Genomic DNA, 24686 nt, shown 5'->3' with positions numbered 1-24686 from the left:
AAACCAGTTCGAGACGACTTTTGCTTTGTGACATGGTACATTATCATGCTGGATGTAACCATTAGAAGATGGTTAAATGTGGCCATAAAGGGATGCACATGGTCAGCAACAATACTCAGATAAGCTGTAGCATTCAAACCATGACTGACTGGTTTTAAGGGCCCCTAAGTGTGCCAAGAAAACATTCCCCACACCATTACACCACCAACACCAGCCTTGACTGTTGACACAAGGCAGGTTGGGTCCATGGATTCAGTGGTTGATGCCAAATGCTGAACCTACCCTCTGTGTGTCTAAGCAGAAATACAGATGTATCACACCAAACTACATTTTTCCAGTCTTCGACTGTCCAGTTTTGGTGAGGTTGTGCCCACTGCTTCCTCAGATTTCTTCTTGGATTACTGGACAACATGGATCACCCAAGTCAAGGACTTCAAGACAGTATTTTATTCAGTGATGCTATCTGGAGGTTATTTTTGTGATACTGTTTTATTTTGGGCATGTTGTGAATCTCAAATGCTCATTGACAACAGCACAGAAATATGGAGGGTTATTAGATTTCTAATGATAGCTAAAGCTATATTTAGCTATAGCTATAACTTAGTCTTGTCCCCTTCCAAGTTTAAATTGAACTTAAAAAAATGTTCTATATTCAGCCTCTGCCAGTATTCCACTGTTGACCAATGCAGTAGTATGCTGCTGTGGTCATGAACCACCTACAATGGCATGTGACTCATGTTACACTGACAGGGGCCAATTACAACATACAAATGTTAACCAACACTGTTAACCAACATTTAGTGATATTCAATGCCAGTGTCAGTTGATTTGCCACTGATATGTGCCTCAAAAAACCACTGCTTGTGTGCAACTGACAGTTACCACTCTCCATCGACATAGACATTACCAATGGTGTAAATTTGTATAACTTCTATGATATCTCAATTTCTCACTAGTATCCCGCTGCTATTCTACTGGCATAAGGTTATGACAAAACAGCTTCTCACACACCATTTACAGATACTATTTGCCGGCAGCTACTTCGTAAAATGGGTCAGTTATGCATTAACATTAAGCATGAACATAACTACTTCTTTTGGTAGTGTTTGGTTGTTGGACTGAAATAATTCATCATTTTGTTATGCAGTGGACACCTCTTGTGAAGCACTTGACATGAGTTTTAGCAAGAACCAATTTTTATATCTCTGCCACGGGTGCTGTGCTTAAAGGTAGGTACCCACAGCTTATTTTGCTGCAGCTTGTCATGGTAATTAATGCCTCTGTGTAAGGGATTAACTTTTCCTTCATCAATGGGTCTAGCACATATGTTTAAGTGCAATCAGTGTGGTTAAATAAAAGATTCACATTAATAAGGCTTAATCCTACACCTACAGAGAAGCGCCATCCAAGACATTGCAAGAAATCTAATGTCTTTGCTGAGCATCCAGCTATAAGCCGACAGCCAGCAGCACATAACACCACAACAGCAGACATCAGCATGTTCAAGATTTCAATAAGAAATGGCAAGGTATTGCACGTGTGAAAAAATGATGGGACTCAATTATTACTTTCTTTAATGTGCCTACATGGTGCATTAAAAGGGTAAGCTAGCCAGTGCACCAATAACATAAAAAAAACTGAATCATGTCTGACATGAGCTGGACCAAGGTAAAATAATTTCTTGTTCAATAACATTTGTTCCAAAATCTATTACCACATTGAAAATATACAGTATCTTCCTCACTTTTTTAAAGATATCTTCTGCTGAAATGATAATGAAAATCATTCAAAAAATGTAACATTTTATTTTCCCCGACTCTACTTTCAGATGAAACTGAGTCAGGGATGGAGAAAGCTGTACCTGTATCACTGTTTAAAAAAGTGTTTCTTCAGTGGATAACGAGGCAAGGCCATGTTCAGGAAGAGAAAAAAAGTATTAAAGTAAACGTAAAGTTCAATCATAACTGCCATTCACATTTTGGTGAACACAGGTTATGCTATCCATTTGTGGCACCTTGCAGTAATACCATTACCTACGCTGTTCAAAACATGAAATCATGGAGGCATTCTATTTGGGACAAGAATTCTCAAGGGTGTAGATGAATAAGTTGTGCATGCAACTGTTTTAGCTATGGCAACTGCAGTTTGGTAGTGAAAGTAAATGTATAAACTTGTTGGTGTTGATTGTTTTAATGAAGTTTCATGTACAACCTTGGTTATCAGTGCATCTGGTATCATAGCATATCTGTTCAGGAGTTCATGTTTAATAATGAAATTCAATGTTCAACATCGTCATTGACATTATTAAATGTTTAAGTAGGAAAGGAAAGAACATCTCTGGGTTAAATTTAAACAAAGAGTTTGTTAATTGCTACAAACTTTAACTTGGTCTTTTTGTATGTCTACATGTATATGGCACAGACTTAGGTTGACAGCAGCTTGAAGGTCTGCCATATTTTGATCATTTAGGGAGGTGGGAAATTCTGGAGCAACCACTCCAAATTCTGGTAGGGACTCGTCACGCTGAAGGGCAATCTCCCAGTCTATGGCAAGTTCTTCCAGATCCTTGAATTCAAATAGCCGTTTAAATTAAGCATGATTTTACCATGCAATACTATAGAATGTACTGCTTGAGCCAATATATTCAGCACAGAAAACTGAAGAAAAGTAAGTGTGCACCTCAGAATTGTCATCCTCATCTGTGCCATTTTGCAGCAAGTCCAACTGCCAAAACTCTCCTCTCTCTTCTTGTACCAGTCGTTCGAGGCAGACGGCCGCCCAATCTGAGTCCAGTTTTGTCGGAGGTTTCTTCCTGTTAAAAGAGTGTATTCTCCCCACTGTTGCGAAGTGCTTGCTCATGGTGGGAACTGTTGGGCTTCTGTCTGTAAAGTGCCTTGAGATAATGTATATAATGATTTGATGCTACATAAATAAAACTGTATTGAACTGAATTGAACTGAATATTGGCTCCAGGTCAGTAATGGGAAGACCGAGGTCCTTAGGCCACAGTGAAAGAATGAAGGAATGTAGTACATGAAGTCGTACATTTGTAGAAACCTGTTCACTAGAGTTTTTGCAATCTGTAGATAGCCAATGTTAGCATTGACAGCTATTTACTTACCAAAGGCTTCAGCCATCGTTGCCATCATTGCGTTTTCAAGACAGGAGAGGAGGTTAGAATAAGTCCTCTGGGCAGCATTACTTCTTGATCCTCTCATGTTGGACTGAGGGCAGACTGGGTGCTACAGTGACTCACTGTCGCATATTAGACAGGGTGGGCCGGGGTAACTGGTTAGCATGCTAACTTCAGTAGAGGAAAAGAAGTGATAGAAATAGAAATCAAAACAAGAGTTAAAATTGTTTTCCACCGCTGGAGACAGCTCTTGGCGAGTAAAAGAATAAAGTTTGATGCTGAACTCACAACTTTTCTTCTAGACTGTTGGGTGGACAGCTGTGAATGCTACTGTTGGTTATGTAGCGATAGCATGCCCACCAAATTTACACCACATGACATTCATTCGAAAAATGATTTATTTTTTCACCCAAATTTGTTTTTAAAAATCGAATAAGTAGAAAATACGAAAACCTATATTTGTAAGTTAGGATTGTTCTTAAACTGAACACTACTTCCTGGTTACTGGCATAAGGTGGAAAAATCCAAGTAAAAACCTTTATTTATTGTTTGGTTTTTTTGTGGAATTTTTGCCTTAATTAGATAGTGATAGTATAGATACAGACAGGAAATGTGGGGAGGGAAGGAGACCTCCCCACTGGAATCCCATCATTATAGGGTATGCATCCAGAGAAGCACCATGAGGAAAAAAAGCTCTTATGAGATAACAACACTGTAAAGAAGAAACTATAATATAAATTACATAAAAATCATAAGTTTTAAGAAACAAAAAAAGACACATTAAGAGTTTACCATAGGCAAGGTTTCTGTTTCTCCACCAGGTCCTATGACCTGTGTCAATTGTTACAATTGAGAGTGCCTGAAAACTTTTTAACAAACAGCCAGTGGCAGTATAAACGCAAATTACCCCTGATGTATCATTAGTGTGTGAGTGTTTGCGTGTGCATAGAAAGCGCTGTATGTGTAGAAAAAAGCTGTCTGAATGTATGTCGGAATGGGTGAATGTGGCAGTATTGTAAAGCGCTTTGAGTGATCAATAAGACTAGGAAAGCGCTATATAACTGCAGTCCGTTTACATTCCATTTACAATGAAGACTATCAAGAACCAGGAACGAAACAGACTCTCCAATGCACATCTTGGACAGTTCCTCAGGATTTCCACAACAAAATACAGGCCCCAAATCAGGAGGATTGCCTCATCCCATCACTCTCACTAATTGGCGTGTCAACATTCATTTATTTTGTCCATTTGTTAATCTCATTGTGGTATAATGACGATTACAACAATAATTACACTAACAATTTCATTTGTATAGCACTTTTCGTACTTCAAATGCTACAGAGCTTAATTAAAAAGAACAAATAGATGAAATGAGAACAGAAATGTGGAAAAAGCAGTACTACTAAAATAACAGGAAACTACAGTTGGTAAAACTTAATACAACTAAATAATATAAAAAGATATTAAATAATGTAAAAACAAAAGTTAATTATATTGTATGCCACACTAAAGCAAATGATACTATTTGGTATTTATTGTCTGATATTATTTGGTAAGCCCATATTTAATAAGTAATGGACATTATTCCCCTCCATCCACATTAACAGTATTCACATGGCTCTCTACCTTCAGGAGTGGTCTGACAAATTGGTGACAACCAAAGTAAATAATAAATGTCAAGCCAGACAAGTTTATGCTTTTTGGGATTAGGTTGTGAGCGAACCACTTATTTTTAAGAAACGTGCTAAACAAACTATTTGTACTTCAATAAACTTTATTAACACAACATCCCTATGAACTGTATTAAACTACTCAAATGAAATTGTTTTAACACTTTTAAAACATTTTTAAAGGTTATTTCATCTCTATTTATATCCATATTCATTTGTCTAAAATTAATTTTTTATACTGGGCTACATATGGGAACCAGTAAAACTCTCAGTTCATCCCTTGATCGCAAGTTTGGCCACTTTCCAGATGAAGTCGTTCATGAAATGCCACCAGTTCAGTAGGATTTAGATCAGGTAATTCAGGTGGTGTGCATACTAATTTTATTCCCTGAGCTCCGATACAGGTGCTGGCAGCATATAGTTTGGGATTGTTGCCTTGAGAGAGAAATAAAAAAGATTCTGTCATGGGCCTTGATTATAATATTCTCAAAAATGATGATAGGTCCTGGACACCAGCGGGAAATTGTTCCCCACACATTCAGTTTCAGTGGATGTTGAAACTGAAGGTGTGGGGAAACAACTCACATTACTTGATCACTGGAGAGCCTGCCTCATTCTCACTTAATTGTTATGTTCTTGTTACAGCCCTAGTGTCATGAATTGTTTGTTTTTGTGTTGCACTCCTCTCTCCTGTACCTCGAGTACCGCCCCTCGTCCCGTGGAGCAGGTCAATCACCCACAGCTGACGCCCATCAGTCATCCACAGGTGTTTAAAGGGGGAGAGAGAGAGGGAGACCAGTGGGGGCCAGTGGGTTATGTAGCAGTTTGTGTGAGGTGGTGGTGTGTGTTTTGTTACCATGTTTGGTGCTGTCCTCCGCCCCCCCAACTCTTTAATTTGAGTTGCTGGCTTACCTTGCTCTGTTAAGCTTTAAATATATATATATATATATATATATATTTTTTTTTTTTTTTTGTCCCCGTGAAAACATCCATTTCCCTGTCCTTTGTTCCTCCCGGGCTAATGTTTTTACATGTGTTACTCCCTTTATCCCTTGGACATTTTTAGGGGACGCAACAGTTCTCTCACCATGGGACAAAAATTTGGTTTGCACCCCAACTTTGGTATACATTGCGTATGGATGTCAGGCCAGTGTTGTCTTCATAATAGTCCTGCTGCTGCTGTTGCACCTATCTGGCCATTGGTTCATCATTTCTCTTCTTGGTCATCTGTCACATTCAAAACCTTGCAAGGGAAGAAAAGGAAAGGCAAAAGTCAAATCTGGCAAAAGATACATTTGTACAGTTACACACAAAATCCAGTATATACAATATATAAAAAAAGACTACATTTATTTATTTTATTTATAGAATTCAGAGCTGCTATGGGGGCAGGGACAAACAATTAAGATTAGTACACTGAGAAAATGTGATTGGGGGAAAAAAAATCAGCTTTATATAAACATTTTTCTTCACGAATGTTTTGGTGCAGATTCCTTGAACTGTTGCGCATGGTCTTGCTGAACACATTAATTCCATAGACGAGAGAAATAATGACCAAATAACAAGCATCTGTCCAGATCAGAGGCTTGTTAGTTCAGAAATGTCAAAAGGTCTTGGTTTGTATGGAAGACCACAGGCCCCTCACCCACGTAGATGTCAAAGACCAAATCAAAGCTAAGACTTCTTTTTTCAATGCATATTTGGACAAGAGAAAGTATAATCCTCTGGTTTATTAATGAAGTTTATGGAACTGCACTAGAGACAGTCAGATTTTATGTCAGGTTGTTTTCTCAGACTTTACAAAACTCTTGTACATTATACACCCAATTCGTCCGGCTGAGTAGCACTCTCCATGTCAAATAACTTGACCGTGACATGTCAAATTGGTGGAGTGGAGTACTGACTTATAGAATGAAGGTATTAAATATTATTATTTTGAAAATATTTAATATGAAGACATCTGGCAAGTGCTGTGTTGGCCAATCACATACAGTACATGCAAGCCCATTCTGGCAACTGCACTTCCTAGATTGTATTTCACTGTCTCACTGGTACATGAAACAACACATATTCACCAATGCAGCCCCCTTGCTTTCCTTTTTAAAGCAGGGAAAATGTCTTTCTGAAAACAGTCTTGCATTGCAGATGTCTCCTGTGTCCTTTTACACTTTGAAAGTCTGGGAGACCATGGTGTAATTATGATTTTGATTTGTCTCAACATAACTCATTCTTCCTCTTGCTCATCAAATAAGAATGCGACAATTTCTGATGTGGGAATCATCTAATCTTAACAGATATAATCAACAATTTAAGGTGCTATTATATCCCCATGTGATGCTAGAGAGATTGATGGGGTTTCTGTGGTAGCCAATAGTTGGTTTCCCATGAAGTGATTATACTATATGGTATGGTTTCCATGAGATTCTTTAAAGGGTCGTTTCACCCTAGACACAAAACAGTTTCGGACTCTGCAGTTGTGCTAGCAGTTCTGTGATTTTTTTAAAAAAAAAATTTTTTTTGATGAATATCTGATGATAAGGGATGTTGCTGTTTAATTAGCAATATGTAATTTTTCAGTGTTTTAAGCACCAGAAAGAGAGAAAATTTTCATTTCATTTCAAAACTACCTGTACAGATACACTGATCAGCGAAAACATTAAAACCAGTTACCGGTTTTAATGTTGTGGCTGGATGTTATATTACAGAGGTCTCCACCCCAGTTTCCACGTTTTTAATTCAGTTAAAAGAGAGGGGTCATGAAAAGTTGAGTGTTATTTTCAACATTAACAAAACCTGTCGCAGCCTGCTTACAGCCTATAAATCTTACTGAGGTTTGTCATTTTGTAGCAACCATTAACAAGCCTCCTAAATGAACAACAATAGCGTGGGTCTCTGAAAATATAATATAGCCCTATAGCTCTAAATGGCTGAAAACGCAAAACAGAAGTATAGCACACAAAAATTACATAACATAATTTTAAGAATCCTTCCCTGACTCTAAAGTCAAACATGGTGGTGGCGGCACCATGCGGGGTGTCTATCTGCACCACAGACAGGGAGACTGGTCAGGGTTGAGGGAAAGTTGAACAGAGATATCGTTAATTAAAACCTGGTTCAGAGTAGTCAACACCTAAGACTGGGTCGAGGGTTCACCTTCCACCAGGAAAATGACCCACAATCAGGGTTAGGTTAGGCCAATTGATGCAAATTTTAAAGCTATATAAATACTCTGACTCCTCAAACCTTGTACCAACAATCAGCTGCTCCTAAGCAGCTGCCGAGCTATGGAAATTAAAATAGATGCCCACAAAGTAGGAGAAGGCTATAAGAAGATAACCAGTGGTTTTCAGGTAGCCGTCTCCTCAGTTTGTAATGTAATTAGGAAATGTCAGTTAACAGGAACGTTAAAGGTTAAATTTGAAGTCTGGAAGACCAAGAAAACTTTCTGAGAGAACTGCTTGTAGGATTGCTAGAAAGGCAAATCAAAACCCCTGTTTGACTGCAAAAGACCTTCAGGAAGATTTAGCAGGCTCTGGAGTGGTCTTGCGCTGTTGAACTGTGCAGCTTCACCTGCACATCTAAATATGCCTGATGCATTTTGGAGAAGTATCAGGCATATCTGACTGAAGTTAAAGTAGAACTTCTTGGCCGCAAAAAACACAAACTGAAAGACTCTAAGCTGGCTACAAATAGTTTTTTTTTTTTGTTTGTTTTTTTTTTTTTTAAAAGGTGCATTTGGCTGAATCTGAGCAGATAGTAAAGGCCTATACACTTAAGAATTCATCCTATTAATTCTATCAGCTGTCACATCATCAATAAACACCAGTGACCCAGGTCCATAGGCAGCCATACATGCCCATGCTATAACAGTGTCTCCACCATGTTTGACATATTTATATTATGATATATTTATATTCATGAAGGCGTCTCTTGATTCCAGACCCTGACAAGGAGGGGGAGAGAGAGGGACGGATGGACAGACAGACACCGTCTAGCCACAACATTAAAACCGGTTGCTAGTGTTTTTTAAATATTGTGGCTTATCAGTGAGGAAAGTGAGAGAATATAATGTCATTTGGTTAGACTCACACATCACACTATGGATGATTTACAAATCTGATTTTTAATCACTCTCTTGTAAACGACCTTGTGGCTGCTCAAACCTGTCACTCTGTAGAATATTCATATAGTAGTATGAATATTATAGCACCTAAAATGACTATTGACCTGTTATAAGCAAACAGGCATATGCTCCCTTTTCTATTATTATTTTTTTAACATTTTCATTTAATGATCACAAGAAAACAGATGGGTCAAAGGTTTATCCAGAAGACAAACTACTTACCCCCATAATCACAAGAAAAACAAACTGAAACCATGTGTCCTAAATATTACATTTTGACTACTACTACATTTTCCCAGAAACGTTTGGAATAAATGTAATTACCTCCACCAAGTAGACTATGTACTCACCTGTGCCGGTTTGTTTTTGTCAGCAGGATTACGCAAAAGTACTGAATCAATTTGCATCGAGCTTGGTGGAGGGAACGGGCATGGGCCAGGGAAGAACCAATTAAATTTTGTGGCAGATTGAGATCATTTACCATGAATTACAATTTTTTTTTTTTTTTTTTCCCCAAGTCCACAAAGCACCGTTTTACATAAGTCATAGAGAGGTGGAACAGGTCAATGTCTTGGTAAATAGCGCTTTCTTGTAGGGACTTATATTGATATCACTGTTACTGTGTGTCTGTATGGTAAATAAAGTATAAGCTAAAGTAAAAGCTGATTAGCCTAGCTTAGCACAAACTTTGGAAGCAGGGGAAACAGCTAGCCTGGCCTTTCTATGGATTAAACTAACAAGTTATTACATGTCAGTTAGGGATCATTAGAGGTGCTAGTAGGATTTTTACCATTTTTGAACAGAGCCAGGCTAGCTGTTTTTCCCCATAACATTCCTGTAAAATTAGTCTAGTCTAAAACGTCTATCCAAGGCATACCCAAACTAAATTGAAAGCTGTTCTTCAACCATTTGGCGTAAATGCATGTTTTTGATCTCTTTTGAAAGATAACATTCTAGAAGGGGCTTTTTATTTCCACCTAAATATTTCTTTTGCAAACAGATGCCTGCAGATAACTGTGTAGCTGGGTCTTGTTAGCTGGAAAACACAACAATAGGACCACGGTAAGAAGCCTTCCATAGTCCAAGTTCAAATTTGAAAACAATACCAAAGAATTCTCATTTTACATTTTTTTCTAAGGGTATGTCAAGGCCAAGAAAAGGCCATTTGGAGACTCCAAACCGACGCCTAGTAGAAATGGTCACATACCTTGGATAGTTGTTTTTTTTTTTTACACGATGAAACAGAGTTTCATTGCCCCCCCTCCCCAATCGGTCAGCAGTAACACATCAAGACACACACACATCCCTCCTCGCAGGAGAATCAAAACAGGTCAGCAGAATCAAAAACCAACCAAACCACATTTTTTGCCTTTTTAAACACAGATGCAAACACCACCTGGCTTGCAGATGGTTTGCTTTATATGCATACTTCTATGTTGTGGCTATAAAGCTACCCACTGAACCAGCACATCGTTGTTTTCAGAATTTCATTGGCTAGACAATGTGCCAGTCATCAGCACAATAAGTACCAACTGGCTGTCTTTACATGAAAGAAGAGGGGCGGGCAGTTACTTTCAACACAGACTCTCGTTGGCTATTGTAGGCTATGAACAGGACATGGTTGGGGGGGTTATAGAATGTGTGAGTGTGTGTGTGTGTGCGTATGTGTGTGTGTTGTTGATTAGGTAATGTTCCAGGGGGACTCACCAGCGCTGGGGTACAGCAATGTAATTTTGGGGTAGAAAGCTTATAGAAAAGAGGGAAAAGATCTTTGAATGATGAGGTAAATTCCATAAATGACTAGTCAATCATTTATGAATTACAGCAACATACTTATAGGGGACTTGAGTTAAATGCCAACCCGCCGCATAGGAAATCAACTTATGTTATTTTAATTGACCAGAGTAGGTGCTGTTCCTTAAATACAGTAGATGAAGTACATTAATACAAATACTTTTGCCCTTTGCCCATGGCATTTGTTAGGTAAGGTTGCCTTAACAGAAAATCTGGTGTCCATCTGCTTTAAAAACTGCTATAGAGATGTACAGCTGTTATAGAGAAGAACCCTGACAAGATTTGTCTGGCCACAATACACCAACAAACAATTAAAAAAAAAAAAAAAAACAACAAATGCACATTGTTGTTCTTTTTGGTAGGATGTCATAACTGACGAATGCCCAATTGTTACTCACTTCTTCCCCATAGGCTTGTTTTCTTTCACTGTACCTATATTTAAGTACCAGTAGGAACCAGTAAGAATTTTATTAGTACCTGATTCATATAATGCTATTACACTGTATATCAGGGGCTGTATTACCAAACATGATGTTTAAGAGACAGGGTTATCTGTAATGATCAGTGAGAGAGTGAGGAAAAAAATATGCCACCCATCAAGTCAAAGTGTTATATAAATACTGTGTGTGTGTGTGTGTGTGTGTGTGTGTGTGTGTGTGTGTGTGTGTGTGTGTGTGTGTGTGTGTGTGTGTATATACGTAAACATTTTTTAAAGCTTAAGTGTATTACGGAAGCAAGCATTTTTCCTCCAACAAATTTTAATGAATGAGTCTATTTTCCATAGAGATTGGAAATGAAAAATATGGTACCTGTCTCTTTTCCTAGGCATGTTCTACATATGTGACATTCCTGCTTTATGCTCCCTAACAATGTCCCTTCGGAGACTAGAACAGAGCTGGATGAGCCCCGGGGAAACATCAGGCAAGCTGTTGCTGCTACGGGTCTCCTCTGCCTTATTCTCTGTGTGCTCTTCTTCTCTGCCACAGAGGCGGCCTACACCTGACAGCCGGCAGGAAATTAAAATTGTGCCTGGGAAATAGATCGGATATCTAGCAGGCACGAAGGTGAGGAGATAAAGAGTGGGAGAGGCAGAGAAAGCTAACGACAGAGGGGGGAGCCCAGATCAGTCGTCGTCTCCATTCGTAATAGAAAATGTGATTCTCATCCACTGTCAGCTGAAGAAAGAGGGACGTAATGATCTCCCACCTATCACATTAGTGTTGGCTACTGGCCAGAGAAGCCAGAGCATGACTGCAAAAGAATATACATCACCAATATATGACTCAGTTCAATTCAGTCCTATATATTCCCCCTGCAGCCACATCTTGTTATATCATGGAGGTGTATTGGTGATGTGCCCATGTGAAAAAAATGATCAACTATACAACAACAGAACATAAAGAGGGAGATGCACAAAAAGAATCAGTATGAGTCATTTCAGTAATACTACAAGTAAATGGGCTGATAAAGATTTGTATCCAAATCTAGGGTCATCTCCACGTCCCCCATTTGCCATCTGTCCAGCTGATGCTCTCATGCCGCATTCATGTTATATCGGAGTTATCGTTGGAGTTCCCAATTTTTTTTTTAAATTTTTTTTACGCAGCAATCACTTCAACTTCCACGTCCAATCTGTGACTGGGAAACTTTGAAAACTCAGCCAAAACCTTTAAAACCAGCAACTGCTTTTAATATTGTAGCTTGTGTGTGTGTGTGTGTGTGTTTGCATATACTGAAGTGTACCTGCCTGCCTTTTGGTCTACATTAGAGTCCTCCATCCTGTGCGATTAACTCAAATCATGACAGCTGCAGCTCCCAGTGGTGCCACCAAATCCCTAAATTTCTTCTCAGATCACTGTTGAAGATTTGATATTCAACACAGTTTATATTAGGGATTAGTTAGGGAAGTAAATAAGAAAAATCTTGTTTTATGCTGTGTGATATTATTTTGTTGCATTTTGTCATTATTTCCACCAACAAAAACAAGAACAAAAATAAACCCCTAGGTTTGCCAGATTTATGTCAATTAGTCAACTCAGGTAGAATGAAAGAATGGATTATTATTCAGGGAGTGGAGAGTGATGATAACTTCTTCTTTGGGGAACACAAATTCAGAGCGTCCAGATGGATTCTTGGTGGAGCTGGGACTTTTGATACATTAAATGAGCATCAGCAGCACTGCTTGCAGCAAGCAACAGCATAGCGTGTCACGTGAGTGTAGCAGCGGATTGGAATTAACTGCCTGTACCAGCTCGCTGGCATTGCTTCATACGGAAGACAAACCAAAGGCAACCGTGGAACTGTTATCCCAACTGTCTGTAAACATCTGTCACTGGCCAATGGTTCATTTCTGACCTACCGTTTCTAAACACAACAACAGCCAGGCACAGTGACTTCCTATAGCCTTATCGTCACTGAAAGCTTGCCAGACAACCAGCAGATGGCTAAATTGTGTGTATTTCCCACTAAAACAACAAATTGGTGGGTTTTTTTTTTTTTTTTTTTTTTTGACATTTCTGTTTCTGTATGGTTTAAAAAAAAAAGCAGAATTAATAAACCTAAAATGCTGAAAACAAATGTTCTGTTCTGTTCTTTAACTAAATAAAAGTTGCCTGTAAATTTTAAACTTAATTCTATGGAAAAAAGGTCTAATTAGGGTGAAAGTGAGGGTGACTGGATATGATATCACCTAAGACTTTTGGCTGCTGGTGTGGGCAGCAGTGCATATCCAGGATATCTGCATGTTTTTAAAAAATCTTAAAGAATTGAATTCAATTTCCTCCACACAAAAAAAAAAAGACGACCTTGGAAGGTATCAGAAGATCTTAAATTTAATAACAAAAGTCTTAAATCTTGTCACCTGGGATTGTTGTGACAATGGGTTGTGCTGCAGGAGGCTGTTCAATCCTTTTTTTTGTGGAGTGTCAGTCGGCCCCATCAGACCTGTAGCAAAGATTGTCACTACTGCTGTTTATAGTAGCTAGAAAATGCATCCACTCCAAATGGGCAAGTGTTGATTTTTAACAAAAAACACAACTAAACTTAAACAAATTAATCATTTTTCATAGGTTAATCCATCCATCTATTTTTCCTGCTGCTTATCCACGTCCAAATTTGCATTAATGAATGAATGAATGAATTTATCATTAGGAATTATTGTGATATACTGCTGGGAAGCGCGGAGAGTTTTAACTCCTTGAACGACACTCCTGTTCGAAAGCACGCTTCTACGGGGACACTCTGAACCGCTGTGATTCTGCGGAAATCCTCTCCGATCTCTTCTTGCACGTAGAAGCTGTTCAACTCCCACAGTCACACTGTTTGTACAGCTGCCAGTTGGACTACAGCAGTGCCAACATTATGCCTATGGAGACAAAAGGTACAGGTTGTTGTTGTTTTTTTGACAGCTTGAGATATAAATAGATCTGTGTAAACATGCGTAGTTGCATGTAACATACACAGTCTACAGTTACCTGGGGAATAACACTATGCTAATATCTGTATCTTCGTCACAAAAACATCTGTATATGTCTTGTCTGTCGGAAGTAGGTTTGATCATGCCAGAAGTTGTTATAATTTTATATAATTCAAGTCTGCTTCATTTTCAGCATTCATATGTTTTGTTCTTTGTTTTGTTTTGTTTTTTTACTGCCATTTATACTCATTTATACTCATACAAATATCCATATCTGCAACCAATTTAATATATTTTAACCACGTGGTTGAATTAATCTAAAGATAAAACAGGATTTGTGTTTGAAACCCCCACCCTGGAAAAAAATAACTGAGAAGAAAAAAAGTGGAAAGAAAAAAAGCTGGTGTCAAGCTTGTGTGTGTGTGTGTGTGTGTGTGTGTGTGTGTGTGTGTGTGTGTGTGTGTGTGTGTAAATGCATAAATGGCATTTATACACACATGACCTGCTGCTAAACACTGAAACCAATCAGCAATGTTTAACCATCCTGGTGATTTTTTTAAAAAGTCCTATTCTATAATAGCTGCTATAATGGCTGCTTCTATTGTAATCAAAAATTTAACTTAACTAATTTTGTGTAATCTTAACTACACAGTTACCAGTGTAACTGCTCATGTCACATGCTCATTTTGAGGTTCATATTTGTTTTTCACGGCTGTACTAAAAAATGTTTTCACCCTCTGTCTGAACTGCCGACCAACTCCAAGCCCTCTTTCTGGTCTTTCCACATCCACGCTGAAGCCACTGTCTGACCTGCACTTCTACCGTGAATATCAGTGCAATAATTGCTTTTTAAACCAAACTTAATTTCACAAATAACCAACTGCATATGTTTGATCGGGAGCCTGATCTGCATTGAGGAAGAAATGACCATCGGCAACCAAGATCACAGGTTAGCCTAAAACTTTCCTCCATGTTAGCAGTAAGATTAGCATTCCCAAAACACAACATGTAATGTAAACTTATAGAAATTATATGTGGGTGGAAAGTATATGTAATTTAAGTAATTACCTCTGGAAAAAAGACTACTTTCTGTACGCTGAAAAGTTATCAAAGTAATAGATTACTAAGTATTGTAGCCCCTGTCCCCATATGTTATCCAGTAACACTTGATCTGAAGGGCTGTGACATGACAACGTCCTAACCATCGCACGACACCCATCATGAACATTAAGGATGTTTATGACTGTTGTCATTAAGTGTCATCTGGTCAACGTAACCTCTCAATGTTTTTGTTATGACATGCCATAGCAGGCCCAACTATCAAACTTAAAGACACTATACTTTATGTGTTGACATTCCATTAAACTTTCATATATGGTCGGTTTCGATATTGGTTGTCATGAGACCATCATAATTATGTCACAAATATTTTCTTTGACCTTAAAGTCCAGTGGTATAATTTGGTTGAGTCATTAAGATGTCATTAAAATACCATGCTTTTAAATACCTTAACAAAAGCAATAGCTAAGTCAAGAGATTTAGAGAGAAGAGTTTTTCTGAAATTGTATTGAACAACATTTGTTAAAAACACATGTCCTCAAAAAGAAGATTCCAGAAGGTAAGATAATATTCAACAATACATTTTGTACTTTGGAAAAAAAAAATTGTTTTTGAATGCTTCGATAACTTCTTTCTCAGACAGAGGGTTCCAACATTCTCAGCACGTACATTTTGTACTAAAAATAAGATTACTAGTTCTTTAAATTGAAATGTCCTTCCAAACATTCTTAAGTATACTCGCACATTATTGGGAGGAGTTTTCCACCTTGTTTCTTTGCTGTGATTTGTTTCAACCATCTCCTTTGTCATAGTCCTTCTGTAGCGCTCCGCAAACTGGCAGATGTTCTCGTTATCTTCATCTCCGGGGAGCAGCTCCTTAAAGGTTTCTGGAAATGTGAACACAGCGGATGACTCCATCAGTTGTGGTTGCTTAACAAAAAATGAACAAAAATAAAAATAAATGAACAAACATCTGTCAGCATCTATTTTCAGACAAGCGTTGTTGGTTTGACACCCTGAAGGTGGTACTAGCAGATAAGAAAGAAGTCTACTTACCCTACTGGTTCATTGTGCATCCTCCCTCCAGGCTGGTTATATTAGTTTTAGCTCCTTTCCTATCTGCCTCTGAGTATAAAATCTGGGTGATTTCTGCCATTACCATCCTGGAAGAAGGATGCACAGTGAACCAGCACAGCCAGTAGTGTCCATTCTTACCTGCCTCAGACGCTATACCTAACACATCCAGCTTGGGTGGAGGGTGCATAGTGAACCAGCATGGTAAGTAGAAACCTTTCTTATCTGCTTCAGAGGCTAAATATATCTAACACAACCAGAGGAGATGACAGCATAACTTGAAGAGCGTGAGGTAGCTATTACACAGGGCTGCAGGTGGACGAGCAGAAAGGTGTATAAGTAAAAGCTCAAACACCTAAAAAGCTGCCTTTTTCAGTGTAGGCCCACTGTAGGGTTCTGTCTTGAGATTTTCAGCAGAGAGAACTGTATCAAAGAAGGACATGTCCTAAAACAGGCTCTGTTTTATTACAGATAATGACTTATAATGCTCACACTGTAGTTGATGATGAAAGGAACCATTCGCTTTTAAAATGCTCAAGTCAATCTGTAAGTTCTTGTTTTTGCACGTCATTGAAAAGAATAGTTTTCAGGGTGAAGAGGTGGATTTACCTCATTCTTTCTGATCCACTTAAAGGGATTCAAACTTAAATCTGAAATTTCTAATTAAAATTACAATTCTGTCATCTTGGTGAGAGGTGGTCTTAACCATGTCTGCACCATTAAAGCCGTTATTTCCAAAGGCTCCACAATGATGGCTTTTTGCTTCACTGAGTGAGGCCAAGCTGCTCGGTGAGCTTGCACCCAAAGTTGAACCTAGTAACATCTTTTATTGTTGTTTTTTTTTTTTCAAAACTTCGACTTTGATTGTTACTTATTTTGTCATTAATGTTTGTCATAAAGATTAAAAAAAGACTTTCAACATTCTGTTTTCTATTGAACAACAAAAATCAGCAAACTGCTCAAGAATCCTTCAACTTTGTTGCTGTGTGACAGTCCATGGATCCAGTTTCCTTTCAAATCAAAGTTTTTGTTTAATGCTCAAATCCATGTTGAAAAATGAAGAAGCAGTTTGAAAGATTCAGCTCAGTGAAAATACTTTAAAGTCAGGAAGTTTCTGGAAAGGTATGGGAGGCCTGACTGATTTTCACAAACTGAGGTGAAGTACTGAAGGTAATAGGCCTGAATGCTGTTGAGTGTGAATGAATCAGTGGGTTAGCTCGGTCGATGTGGGATTAGTTTAGCTGCAGGAGGTCAGGTAATGCCATTTTCACAGGACAAGGATACTGTTTCTGATCATTTGTGAAAGCTATGCAGTGTAGTGGCACAGGATATGGCATCAAACGACACTACATTCTGACAGCCTCAAGGTTAACTGTTGTACGTCCAAAACCTCTTTCCTCACACCATTTACTAAAAGTGATCTAAGAGAGTACTGATTGTACTGTTTTCAAGATTTCCCAGCATGCAACCCATGACAACAATCAGTTAATTCTGTCTGGGTGTTATCTAACTCTTTTGTCTCATTTTGTTAGTTAGTGTTTATCTTATTTAGGGGGCACCACCTTCTGTTGAAAGAAAGATTTGTAATAACGTGAATCCAGTCAATCTAATACCAGAAACCGTGACTTCTTGATTGAATTGATCTCCAGTCTCAATTTCAAATGCACACACTGCAACGACTGGGCTTAAATAGTGAAAATGTATTAACTATTGTCTACTAATACCGGATAAATGCAATGACTGATAATCACTCAAAGATATAAAGTGGAGCAAACAAACAATATTAACTAGTGGCTGATAAAATTAGCAATGTGATAAATTTGGGGTGAAAGATAATATGTTTGGGCTATGTACTGTACAGCTATTCTACCAATGGATACTGAGATGTTTCCAAATGAAATTTAAGAACATCAACCCAGTCATGAACAGAAAAAGGAAACATGGCTTTGCCTACCTTTGTGTTGTACCAACGTTTTGGAGACTCTCTTAGCCGGGCCCCAAAGCAGCTGGTGCGGTGGGCTGTAAACTTCTACGGCGGGCTCTGTGTGGATCCTCCAAGGGGTGTTGTTGTTTCCCTAAGTGCGAGGCTCTTTCAGCAACTCTTGGCTGCTTCAGCTTTTGTTTTTGATACTGGGCACATTGTGGGCATGGTAACGGCTGTTCATCGGTTGGGCTCTTCTCCCTTTGTTTCAACAAGAGAAGAGTGATTCGTATTTAATTTTTGATTTTTTTTTTTTTTTAATTTGAAGTTTATGCATATTTGCTTTCCGCCATGACCCATTAAAACATTAAGAAATGGTATATAAATCTCACGGTGCTATTAATGACACCATCAGAACAATACAAGCATGAATTTCATAACAATACTTCAAAATAATACATTTTTAAATTGAGGTACAGGGTTTTTGATCTTATGTATAATTAAAAGCAAACAGGTTAAATAGACTACATTGAAAATATAGGCCCCAAAGTAAAACCTCAATGCAACAAAAGTGAGTACACCTGTGACCAGTGCAACAAAAGCCAGTTAACTTGTGATCAATGCAGCAAAAAAGTGATTATACCTGTGATTTCCAGTTAAGGTCAATTGCATGAACAAGGTTATAAAATAACCTGTGAAGACCCACTTAATTTTTTTTTTGGATGTGATGTGTCAAATGTGGCTGGCTCCACATGGGAACTGTGTGATCAAAAAAAAAAAAAAAAAAAAAAAAGAAAACTTCACAAAGGTGAGAGAGGGTAGAGGAGTGTCAGTAGGCTCCTGATCATAAGCTGAAACACAGTTGCAGCAGTGGTTAGGAAGTGTAGAAGGAGCTATACCACCAATAAAAGAAGGCGCATTGGCCGTTCCTGAAAAAAGGATGCCACAAAGCCACAAATCACTGTTTACGAAAACTTGCATTGAAAAATACACGGGCAAATGCTTCTAACTTGACACAAGGATTATCTGTGAAAATTGGGTGTTTCATTGACCGATCAAACAGTGTGAAGGGCATTGCATGAAGTCAACCTCTACGGACCATCACTCACAAAACTACACAAAACTGCAAAATGAAACTTTGCCAAAAAACAATAAAAAAAGCCCTGATGGATGTTGGCAGCAAATTCTTTGTTCAGATGAAACCAAAATAATTGGGTTTGGATCAGACGGGGTCCAGCACGTTTGGTGTGGACCTGACCTACTACCACAGTGACTGCGTGGTACCGACTGTGAAACATGGAGGTGGGAATGTGCTGATATGGGGCTGCATAAGTTCAAAAGGTGATATGACATTTATAGATGGCACTAAGAAAGCAGGTTTGTATATTTGTATTTTTGCAAGTTTGAGGAATTTTCAAACATCACAATGATCCCAAACACACTGCGAAACTCATGAGTTTGTAAATACGAAAAGAATCATCCGTGAAGAATGGCAGAGCCTCTCTCCACAGACTTATGGAAGACTGGTATCACCCATGGCCAAGAGGATTGAATCTGTCATCAATAATGAAGGCATAAACATGGAAAAAATAAATAAATAAAGGACTGGAATCTCACTAATTAAGGTCAAAATTAACCCAAAGCCCTACTGTTCCAAGATGATTCTGTATGTGATAATGACTGTACCAAGGCACTTCATCAGAGGAAAAATAAGTTATATTCACAGTATAAAAGCACATTGATGAAGGTATAGTCAGTGATTTTGCAACATCACAACCTACCCATTTTAAATCCACACTTATACTGTGCTTTTACATGCAGTCAAAGGTGCCCCGCTGAGTCTTCTTGTAAGGAAACAAAAGGCGTGTGCAAGTATCATCAGCTTTACTCACTAAAACTCACTGTGAATTCTATAACAAGTATTGAAGTATAACAAATGTGACGAATGAATTCCCTTCCTCATAAGACATTTGTAAAACCAAGTTTTGAAGCAGCTTAAATTCTGCATTGTTTGTATCCGTGTTTACAAGCTTTCGGTCTTCCTCTTCCTGTCTGTATTGGCACATCGCAGCATATAGTGGTGTGCCACCTGTAGATCAGTGGAATAGTGTGAAACTTTTGGTAGTGTCACTGTTCCCTTTCAGCATCACCTCATTCATTCATTCATTCATTCATTCATTGCCTTTTTCCTTTCACTACCTTTCTTGTCATTTCCGACCCTCCCACAACCAACTGCTCTGCAGTTACTTGCTGCATTCCCAGCATCCCCACACCCAGTTGCTCATCTTTTGCCTGTTGCCAGGTCTTTCAGCCCTGCCTGTTTTTGGAGACATGACAGGTAGGACTGTGTATCACGTAATGTACATACGCATGCACAAGATAAACAAAACCAGGACCCAGTCCTAGAATTACAGCTCCATAGTGCTTCTAGAAATCAGCTTTCTGCTGCAACCTGAATAATCAGGAATGTAAACCTAATTTCTTCAACGTCAGAAAGTGAGAAACAAAGTTTCAGTAATCCGGGTAAGTGACTAGAGATGCTAGATTACTGCCGGAGAAAGCTAATTTCTTGGCCGTGTATAGACGTAACTGGGTTTCTAATTAGCTCTTTCCTTGTGAGCACGTTCATAACCTGACAACGTAACAACGGCAAAGCAGGGAGATCACACATCATAACATGTAGTCATAAATCAGATTAAACTAAAAGAACACAGATGAATCAGAAAACAGTTGTCAATACTACAGTTAAAATAAGTCAATGTTCTGCAATAGGCTCAGGGTAGGGGGGAAATCTGATTACTGACCTGTTTCATTTAGGTTGGAAACATACAATAATCATTTAGATGGGCAGCGTGGAAGGCTCCCATTAATTTATTATGAGAAGCAGTGAATCCCTCTTGAGGAGTCTGATGGGATAGCTGGCGGCAAGTGAGATGGGCAGGAGCACACTAAGACCTGGAAGGAGGGGGAGATCAAGGCATCGTATCAAATATTAATTGTAAATGAATGTAATTTGGTGCTTTTACACTCGGATCAGGTACAGGTCCTCCATCAATCTTTAATATCGTAGTTTGAAACATTAACAACAGAGAACTAATTAGTGAAGTGCATTTAGATTGGCAGTGCAGTGAAAACCTCATTCAGACTGGGTTATGCAGGAGAATAACAAACACAAAACTTGGCTCCACACACAAAGGCTTCTATATTATTAATTTCAGCTGTTAGATATAGAGTTTCACATAATGTGGAGCGTGACTAATCAATAAAAGATTCCACTTCCCCGGGCTGGGTGGGACTTTGGAGGTTGTTCTGGCAGAATCTCTATGTGTTGAAGAGAAAAGTGGTGAAATGGTGGGAGCTCCTCATATTCAGTCCAATTTCAGTGTCAATTACAAAGGTCCCAGACAAGATCAGTTCATCCCTGAAAAGAAAATGGATCCAGTTCAAATGTGAATCTGTTGCGGTGTCTGGGGAAGACAGAGCAGGAGGGGGGAGGCTACAGCGTCTGTCATCTCTGCACATAGTAATGAGGTTGTATGTGGGTATTTAGGCATAATACTACATTTTTTGTTTCACTGAAATAGGTGATACTTATTTATGTATCTGCCCTAAAAGCACATTTTAATGCTCTATTTTTGCCATTTAGTCAGAGTCTAACTCCAAAAAATTAGGGCAAATTGAGCCAACGAGTCAAAGGATAGCTTGTCATTGCCCTCCAAAATTATCTTTATGAACTTTTCTGGCACTCCAGTCAGCAGGACATTAGCAGGACAGTGCCACAAAGGATTCATATAAGCATTTTCTGGAGTCCCAGATCTGTAGTTAAAAGAATAGTTCAACACTTTTGGGAAATACACTTATTTACTTCCTTTTTCAGAGTGAAACAAAAGGATTAATATCAGACTCAGATCCGTGTGTTACTATGAAAACTGGAGGAGGTAACTAGCCTACCTTACCATAAAGACTAGAGGCAGCGGGAAACTCTCAGAGATATAGTGAATAATAGTATTTTTAAAAAATAATCAAAAATATTTCTTTAAGATTTAGTTATGTTTAAGCAACTGAAGCTTTTTGGTTAAGGTGAGGCAAATACTGTGGTCATGGTTAACAGTACATTGATTGTTAGTCAGAGACGGACGCAAACTGCAGTTTCCCTTTTAAAAGTCAGACAGTTTGCCCGACCTCTTTCCTTTTTTTTTGTTGCGGTATACAAACATTATGCATTATTTGCACAATCACAAGACCGTGCTTGTCAGGAAAACATTTCAGCATTTACCAGGAGCCAAATGCTGCTGTTTCCCTGGCAGGGACAGTCTCAAATGAACCCAAGCCCTAACATAACCCAAACCAAGTATGTGGCAAGCATTTTTATGCCCCTTCACCAGGTGCGTAATCGCCACTAGGGACAAGGGTCAGGTCCCTTCCAAGATATGAAATAAGGGGGGGAAATTTGTCCCCTCCAACATTGGTAATTGACCTGAAAGAAAGCTGTTTTGTTCCCCTCCATACTTACTGCTAACCAACTCCAAAAATAACTCATTAACTTTCTCACTGCCTTATGTTGGTGTACATGTCAACCAGCAGCTGTGAACACAACACATGAATGCTTAGCTCACGAGCATGTGACAACGTTTTTGGTCTGTTCTGTATCCCCCATGTACAGATCTCTGATAGACAGCTGATCACTTGCACGTCTACACAAGTGAAACAGAGAGGCACACATTATCTCTAGCTCATGGTCCTTATCAGTCGCTGCCCTGTCTATATTCTGCAGTTTACTGGTTGACAGAACATCCAGTGTGTATATATTGATTAAAGGGTTAATACTGAAAACAAAGAAATGTCTTTGTGGTACAAAAGAAGCTCGTATACAGACTTTGTGCGAGGTGTGCGTGCCTTTTGATACAAACAGGAACCCCTCCCGCCCCCATCAGACTCTGTGCACACTCGGGGTATTAATGTAGACTGACTGGTTAACTTATTGATCTGAGTTTATTAGGTCATGGTTGAGTTGTGTGTGTATGTGTGTGCTTAGGTTGATGAACCTTCATGATTCCAGCTCATTAGTGCATTCCTCCAGTAGAATTCAAGCGCGCGTGTCTGTGTGTGTATGTGTGTGTTTGTTGTAGATTGATTAACTGGTTTTATCTTATTACTAAATTTTCTTACCCGTGTGTGTGTGTGTGTGTGTGAGTGTGTGTGTGTGTGTGTGTGTGTGTGTGTGTGTGTGTGTGTGTGTGTGTTTTCATGTGTCTTTGCTCATTAGGGCTGATTAAACTGTCACGACTTTAATTAATTATTGGCGGATTGTTCTGCAGAATTTTGTGTTTCACTACGTGTGCACGTGTGTATGTGTATTAGAAGCAAGTTGATTAACTCATTCATTTCAACATGCTGCTGCATTCTTTCATTTAAGTTAGAGTTTTTTCTTTGTGTGTTTGTATTGTAGGCGAATGTAAAATTTCAGCTTGTCACTGCCATCTGCATCAGGAAAAGTACAAAATCTGTGCAAGGTTAGGAATTATTAATACTTCAATCAAAATTTTGGCATTCTATGTCACAATTATGAGGTACCAAGTCAGTGTAGGGGTCATCCCTGCTCTTTGAATGTAAACATATGTCATTTTGGGTTACTAGCTGAAATGACTGATGCTGCTGTTCTTTTCGGGAGGTCAGTGTCTTTAAAATTGCTAATATACTGAAAGAAGCTGATGTGGCAGTCAAAAAACAGTTACTAAAGTTTCAGTTTAATTATAAGCAAAGAATGAAGTTGAAGTGTCAATTTAAGTTCAAGAACTGAGCAAAATTAGTATCAGCAGAAGGGAAAATGCTGAAAGGAACTAAAATCATTGTGGAAGAGTAAGTTTATTCACTGAAAGTACATGATGTGTCAGTTGAAGAATAAGATGAAAGCAGTTAAACTGTAAGTTGATGTGTAAACACTTACAGAAGTTGAATTGTCAGTTCATGTTTAAGTGGAAAAAGTAGTTGAAGATTTCAGCTGAGGTGGTAGCACTAGATAGTTCCAGTGTGGGCTCGGTAAGCAGTTGCTTTGTCAGCACTGGCAGCAGTTAAAATGTCAGTGTAGTGGAAGATCTCAAGAATGTAAATCAGCTCGTGTCAGTTTATGTAATAGGTGAAAGCAATCCAAGTGTAGTTGTAAGTGATGAATGTAAACTAAATTTGTTAAAATTTTGATGCAAAAATTACTTGACTTAGTGTCTCATGATTTTGACCACCCATGTCAAAGTTTGACTGAGGTTGTCATAACATTGACTTTGTAAGAAATCAAATGTTATTTTCTTGTGGAAATAGGGTTCCATATAGTTTACATACAGTGGACATATGAACAACAAAAATACTGCAATAAATGCAAAAACAACAAAGAAAGCAACTGGAAAACAAAACCAGGGGGCAGCTTTGTTACATTCACGAAGAGTAACAGTTCAAACTGCACTTTAATCAAAAGTTCAAATTACACACGTTTTATCATACA

Source organism: Xiphias gladius, chromosome 2 (assembly GCF_016859285.1).
Source record: "Xiphias gladius isolate SHS-SW01 ecotype Sanya breed wild chromosome 2, ASM1685928v1, whole genome shotgun sequence".
In the NCBI taxonomy this organism is placed as follows: Eukaryota; Metazoa; Chordata; class Actinopteri; order Istiophoriformes; family Xiphiidae; genus Xiphias; species Xiphias gladius.
Note: the sequence above shows the minus strand (reverse complement) of the source record.